We start from the raw sequence: 7859 nt of genomic DNA, 5'->3' as shown, positions 1-7859 counted from the left end.
CTGGGGTTTGTGCTTTTTATATCTGCCCGTTGCAGCTGAGATTTGTTTGTTAGGGTTTAACCTTGCGGGGGCTATGCATGGAGCCTCTGGAATGTGAGTCGATAAGAGCAGGATGAGAGTTAATCTACAAGCTCGGGGCAGGCCGTTCCTGGAACAGGGTGGGAGGCAAGGCTGAGCAAGTGAGACAGTGGTCGAGCACTTTGCCTGGCGCCAGTCCCCAGGCCATCGGACAAGAGGGATTTACTAAGGCTGATCAGCTTCAAGGACTGATTGTGCCTACTGACCACTGACCTCTGACTGTAAGGTATCTCGCCGAGGAAGAAAGAGAAATGGAGCCGCAAAAGCAGGCAAAAGTTTTATTGAAGCATTACTGGGTGAGGTTCGCTGGTCCACGTGGAGGGAGCCAGGGAAGTCATGCTGTTATGGCCACCCAGGAAAATTTTATAAGGGGGGGGGGGCGTTGAGGAACAAAGAGGGGAGGTATTTGGTGGTTTTGATTTCTCTTCAGGCCGTCCATTTCCTGGTTATGTGACTCCCCATTTGTGTGGCTCCCTGGTCATGTGACTCCCCGGAGCCCGCCGGCCTTACACTGACTGCTTTGGAGGACCAGCTGTGCAGCGGCCACCACACAGAGCAAGTCTTACATCAGCAGGGCTCTAGTATCCACTGAGTCCACTCCTTGTGTCACTTTATGGAGGTGGTTGGATGGTGGTGCTTCACCATGGTCTGAAGCTGTCCACTGGGTGTGCTGGCTCTGGCTCAAGGTCAGCCACTGCCTGTGTTCTACCCAGGGCTGCCAGGTACAAGCTACAGGTGATCTGCAGATCACTGCTTCTTGTGCTGGGCTTGGAGGTACCCAGGCAAAGCCAAGTTATGAACCAAGGTTGGCTACTCCTAGTGCCCAGCCTGGGGCCACTTGGGAGAGGTATTGGGACTCGCTGAGGCCAGATGCTGCTTTTTTGAAAGAATTTAGGAAAATCTGAAACAGGAGCCAAGACAGGTCATTCCTATGGTAAAGCCACTGGAAACAGCTTGGGTGGGCCCGATAGTTGGGTGGGGCAGGGCCTCAGGGAATCACCAGGGCGGGGCAACCAATGTGAGCCAGGTTGCTGGGGTCCCAGAGACGGTGCCTGTCTACTGGCCTTGGGGGGAAGGGCTCACCACAGGAACAAGGCCTCCACCAGCGTTTCTGTCCTGGAGAAAGCTGCCTCTCCAGTTCTCACCCCAATGCCAAACAACTTAGTTCTTACTGATATGTTTCTAGTGCCTTTCAAGCTTCCCCACCTCTGCTGCCTCTGCATTGGAGCTCACAGAGAGTGGGCTCTTTAAGAGGAACTGCCTGGGGCTCCAGCGGCCTCAGCCTCTCTCAGCTTCAATTCCCTCTGGTTTTTATAGCCAGTAGTTATGGGGACTTGTCCTCACCCTGAACCCTTAGCTGGGGGCCTGGTTTGGATGAGGACCCCTCACCCCTCAGGGAGCACCTTCCCAGCCAGGGTATCCTCCTGAATTTTATCTGCCACACGTGGGTGTGGGACCAGCCCATCCGCTCCTCTGCCCTCCTACTAGTCTCCATGTAGCCTCTTCTTTAATTTCATAGTTGTAGGGCTTCCATTCAGCTTGAGTTCAGGTGGTTCTGAAGGATGTTTGTTCTGTAGTTTAGTTGTAATTTTGACGTGGTTGTGGGAGGTGGTAATACCATTTACCTGTATTGCCATCTTGACCAGAAGTCCTGGAATTTAATTTTCTTATGTGTACTTTGGTTTCGGTATTTTGGTAATCCTGGCCTCATAAAATGAATTTGGAAGTATTTGCTCCTGTTCTGTTTTTTGAAACAATTTAAGAAGGGTTGGTATTAAGTCTTTACATGTTTGGTGGAATTCACCAGTGAACTATGTGGTCCTAGACTTCTGCTGGGAGGTTTTGAATTACTCATTCAGTATCTTTCCTAGTAATCTGGTTTGTTCAGATTTTCTGTTTCTTCATGATTCAGTGTTGGTAGATTGTATGTTTTTAGAAATTTATCCATTTTTTCTAGGTTGTCCAATTTGTTGGTGTATGACTGTTCATGGTCATCTCTTTCATAAGAGATTTGTATTTCTGTTGTATTAGTTGTAATGTTTCCCCTTTAATTTCTGATTTTATTTGAGGCCTCTTTTTTTCTTGGTAACTCTAGCTGAACATTTGCCAATTTTCTTTATCTTTTCAAAGGACCAGCTTTTAGTTTCATTGATCTTTTCTATTTTTTAGTCTCTATTTAATTTATTTTTTCTCTGATCTTTATTTCCTTCCTTCTACTAACTTTGGGCCTTATTTATAATTTTTTTTTTTTTTTAATTCTCACCCGAAAATATTTTTCTATTTATCTTCAGGTAGAGCGGGAGGGATGGAGGGAGGGAGGGAGGGAGAGGGAAACATCAATGTGAGAGGGACACATTGACTGGTTGCCTCCTGCATGACCCTGACCAGGGCTGGGGACATACCATAACCGAAGTACGTGCCCTTGGCCTGAGTTGAATCTGCGACTCATTGGTCTGTGGGTGGACACTCTACTGCTGAGCCAAACCAACCAGGGCTGGGCTTTATTTATTCTTTTTCTAGTTCCTTGAGATGTAAAATTGTATTATTTGAAATTTTTCTTGTTTCTTGATGTAGGCATTTATTGCTATTAATTTCCATTTTAGAACTGCTTTTGCTGCATCCCATATGTCTTAGTATATGTACAGTCATCCCTCGTTTATTGCGGTTAATCCGTTCCAGACTCTAGTGGTTGCACCTGGTGTTGAAGGATTCCTGGGTTGCTCGAATACATAGGCCTACAGTCCATACGTACAGTAATTTTAATTTTAATTTGTAATACAGGGGTGTATGATTGACTCAGACAACCGAGCGTGCTCTATCATTTTCACTGTCTCAATCAACTTTTTAATAAATATATTTGAAAAAACCGCGATAGAGTGAAGCTGCAAAATTCGAAGTGCGAAGTGGCAAGAGACGACTGTGTATAAATAAAGAATCCTACTTCACAGAAATTCATTTTTCGTGGTAGAGTCTGGAACTGATTGACCGCAATAAACGAGGGCCAACTGTATAGAAACACTGGGCTCCTCTGACTGTTGCCTCTTGCTGTGCCCTGGGGATAGTAGTCATCTAAGGACTCATCCTCCCTTGCTTCCTGTTCTGTGGGACCCTTGAGCTTAAGCCCCACTGGCAGCCATGGCCAGGTGAGCTGGAGGTGTGCCCTGGGCAGAGGAAGGGTACAAGCTCCTTTCCAGATGCTGGAGACTTGGAGCAACACAGGGGAGAATGCAGAGATGGCACCCACCAGCCAGCGGGAGGCAGAGGGCACAAGATGGTACCCACCAGTCTCCATCCCTGGGGAGCACCCCAGCAGCCCCCTAGACGTGTGCTCAGTTAGCTGCCTGCCCCTTAGGCTGATGCCCTAAGATAAGCAGATGAGCCTGTTCCACACGAAGTCTGGGCACCTCTGCTGGTCTCTGCTGGATCTGAGCTCAGGATCCCATTAAGAGTTTGCTACAGCTTTGTGGGCCTGAGCCCCACTGGGTTTCAAAGCTAGATGTTTTGGGAGCTCATGTCTCAGGAGCATATCTTAAAAGTTGGGGTATCTGATGTGAGGTTCAAACCCTGAGCTCCTCAGAAGAGAAGCTCAGAGATGTGGGTTCCCACCTGAGTGTAGGTTGCCACACCGGGGTGGGTTTATGGCAAGATTGAGTCTTAGCCTTTCCTACCTGCTTTGATGTGGGCTGTTTTTTTTTTTCCCATTTGCTCGATGTGTAAGAGTCGCTCTGCTAGTTCTTAGGTTTTTTCCCAAAGAAAATTGTTCCATATGTAGCTGTAGATTTGGTGTCTGTGGGAGGTGAGTTCAGGATCTTCCTACGTCACCATCTTTAACTGGAGCACCCACCCTCTCTTTAAATAGGGAGCGCTGGCCACTAGACTGACTGGCAGCTTCTCTTTTTAAGGTGGTAAGCTGAGCACCAGGGATAAAATGGAAAAGAGCAGACAGGCTGCTGGACCTCACGGAGCTTACAGGTTAGCAGGGGAAAATGGATATTAAATTGATTAGGTAATTGAGTAATACATATTTAGAATTGAGAGTTCTATGAAGAAGTAGAGTACTAACCAACTGTTGAATAGATCCCAGTGTCATGGGGAGGTGGCAAGGGTTTCTCGAGACAGATGAGGCCCCGCACAGGGATTCCAGGCTCTGGGGCACAGGCAGGTCCGGGACCAGGTTCCTGTTGGTGTCTGTCTCCCTGTAGCTCGCAGGCTCTGTACTTCTACATCACGTGCCATCCTCATTCCAGGAGTGACCCATTCTTAACCCACTCTAATTGCCAACTTCGAAGTCCAGAGAGAGGGGGAGGCCCTACTTCAGATGGCAAGCAGCCTGGGCACAGGTTTCCCTGGGTGAAGTGTCAGCCTTGCCTGATGCAGAAAACAGACACAAGGTGAGGGCAAGCTGTTAAAATATGGCTGCTTGGGCAACAGCAAAATGTCTGGTAATAAGCGTTTATTTATTCAAAAAGCATTGGCCGTGCCAGACGCTGGGGAGGGGAGGGCCTGATCTGTGTACTCAGGAATCAGCAGAAGCCCGAGTGCCACCACGAGGTGTGCAAAAGCGAGGGTCCCCGAGCCTTTCCCACGGAGGAAAGGCTGGCTGGTATCCAGAAGGGCACATCGACTAGCCAGGAGACTGCAGCTTGGGCCAAGTTGGGTGGGCTGGGTGATGCCAAAGGGTCCTGTGGAATGGCGGGGGAAGCCGTGTGTCTGGGACTGCCCCGCAGTTTGAATGCTGAGCAGAGATGCGCTGGGTCAAGGGTGAAGACACGAGGGTGAAGAGGCAGCCACGTGCAGCTTGGAAGATGGGAGAGCAGAGGTGCTCAGATTTTGACACGCGCCAGTCACCTGTTCCCAAACCAGATTCAGGCCTGAATTAGAGTGTGCACGTCTAATAGGTTCCCAGGTGATGCTGGTCTGGAGAAAATGCTTGGAGAACCCCGGACCAGAGGAAGGCAGAACGAAGTCGTCCAGGAGGCTGTTGCCCAGATGTGAGGGGCAGCGGTGGCGGACAGGATTGATTACTGAGCACCAGCCACTGCGCTAATCCCTTCACGTATAATCTCAATCTTTTACCGACTCGGAAACATCATCCTTACTCCAGAGTAAGTGAAGCACAAAGAGGCTGAACTCTGTGCCCCGCGTCAGTCAATGACAGGGCCACTATCTGTGTCTAGGCTGTTGGGACACAAAGCCTGTGTTCTCAGCTACCACATGGGAATCGACAGGGACTGACCGGAGGGTGGTGGGGGCCACAGCAAGGCAGGGCGAGAGAAGTCTCACACGACCTGGAGGTTTCTGATGGTGACAGATGTCATTGCCTACAGCATGTTCATTTAGAAGGACCTCAAACTCAGGTCTGTCATTGGGGTTGAGTCTGGTGTGCAGCACTTTCCGAACAATAGATGTCCAGGAGACGACTGGGTTTATGGGTTGGGGGCTCTGGAGACGACCAGATTGGAGAGTTGGAAATGAGCTGGAAACCCCGGTAAGAATACGAAGCAGGCAGAGGGAAGGGGGTGGGGACCTCCCTGAGGAGCTGAACAGCTGGGGAGCAGAAGAGGAGGGAAAGCTAAGGAGTGGGCAGAGGTGTCTGGCTTCAGGACGCGTGCGATGGAGGCACACAGGCCAGGAAGGGCTGGGACGTGCCCCCTGGACATCTCGGTGGACTGTTGTTAATGGGAGGTAAGCAAGTAGAGGGAAGAAGTCATGGTGACTCTTCTTAGAAACTTGTCCGTGAAAGGAAGGAGAGCTAGACAGAGGCCAGGAACAAGTAAGACCTTGAAAATAACTGGCAAGAGCTCAGCCACTGAGGTGGTCAAAGGGGCACATGGCCGAGTGTCAGGAGGGCATTAGAGAGGGCGGTCAGCAGATTGCAGGGGTACAGGAGCTGGGCCAGTCCTCAGGAGCTGGCTCTGTAATGGTTCTGGAACAATCTTTGGCTGCTACAGACAAGGCTAAAGTGGGTTTGTGAACATGGAGAAATGGCCAAGGCACTCTGACTCTCACTCTTGCTTTTCTTTTTTAAACCCTCACCTGAGGATATTTTTCCATTGATTTTTAGAGTGAAAGGGAGGGAGGGGGAGAGAGAAACACAATGAGAGAGATATTGAGAGACACATCGACTGGTTGCCTCCCACATGACCCGTGAACCTGCAACCCAGGTACATGCCCTTGACCAGGGGTCAAACCCGAGACCCTGCAGTCCGAGGGCTGATGCTCTGATGCTGAGCCAAACTGGTCGGGCACTCTTGCTGCTTTCAGAAAGCTTGGAGACCGGCCCTTAGGGGGCCTGGCTTTGGTACCAGCTTTATCCAGTGCTCGTCTGCCTTCTCTAGTTCAAACGTTTGGCTATAGAACTTTTTATTCAAAGGTTTGTCAAACAGAAAAAGGCAGAAATGTTCTGGTGGGAGGTTCAGAACCTGCCTTTGACCTGCTCTGCCTTCCCTCTGGTTCTCGGAGATCTGGGGCTGCGCAGAGGTGTCTGGGAAGCTATCTGAGCTCATCTCCAGAATGTGTGGTCTCAGGCTGCTTCACACTGTAAGTCAGGGGAAGCCCGTGACCTTAATCACAGTAGCGTATTCACTGGTCGGTTCACAGGGATGCCAGAAAACAGGCGGGGGAGGAGCTGGTGGGGAGGACACACAGCAAACCTCTGGCAAGACTGCAGCCCACACGTGGGGTGGCCTCATTCCGTTATCAGCCGAGTCAGTGAAGTGCAAGACGTCCCCAGGGAGGCCCAGTGACCCTGAGGTCTTAGTGGGTTCCTCAGCTTCATTCTCTTTTCCATGTGCTGCACCGAATAAAGAGGACTTGCCTACATGTGCAGAGATCACCCTGGAATCAAGTGCCCAAGAAAAGAGGGAGGAACTAGTGGGTTGGACTAGGAAGTCATGGACCAGTTGGACAGGTTGGGGACGGTGGCTGGGGAGCACGTGGAGACCACCCATTCCCCTCTGCACGGCCTGGAAGTGACCCGCACTCAAGACCTGTCCAATGATTACTCAAGAGGCGTGAGCAAGGAATTAAGCTTTTCAGAGAATAAAATACATGCACCCGATCTCGGACCATCTGGCAGATCCTGATCGCTGTTTGGTGCCAGAGGTAAAGGTGTGGACCTGCGTGAAGTGAGGGCAGCTTAGGAGTTCAGGGGGCTCACAACACTCAGGATGGGGCGCCGAGCAGTGAGACAGACGGCTGTCCACTCACTCTTTGAAAGCAGGTGTTCAGACTTGACCCTGAAGTAAACAGATCTCTTTCACCGTTTTCTTAAATGTCTTCTGATGTACAACTTTCTGAAATGGAGCCACGGGATGCTACGTTAGGGACCAGCTGTCTGGAAGGAAGTGCTTGTGATGCGCACGGGTCATGTAGACACAGGTTTCTGCTCCTCAGACTAACTCTGGTCCAGGGACACTCAAGGTTGCTGTGGTGACCTGAACAAAGCAGGCGGGGCTGGGAGAGATGGGCTCCTCCGCTGTATGTTACAATGAGCGTCCGAGAATCGTTCCTGGGACATGTCTCTGTTACGAAGATGTTAAGGCAGCAGGGGGAGGTCCGGCCATGGCACAGGGGAGCCCACAGGAGAGCGGGTCAGGGGAGCTCAGGTGCTCCGGTCAGCAGAGCAGGGCAGGTTCCTTAGACAGACCGGAATCACCTGGAGAGCTTATTAACTCGACTGCAGGTTAGCTTCTGGCCCAGGGACCCACGCATTGGGACCCCAGCACCAGACCAATCTCACATAGACGTCTGGTCCACGGAAGTGATGGGGGCACACGACA

The sequence above is a fragment of the Molossus molossus genome, unplaced genomic scaffold (assembly GCF_014108415.1).
Source record: "Molossus molossus isolate mMolMol1 unplaced genomic scaffold, mMolMol1.p scaffold_m16_p_20, whole genome shotgun sequence".
Lineage (NCBI taxonomy): Eukaryota > Metazoa > Chordata > Mammalia > Chiroptera > Molossidae > Molossus > Molossus molossus.
Note: the sequence above shows the minus strand (reverse complement) of the source record.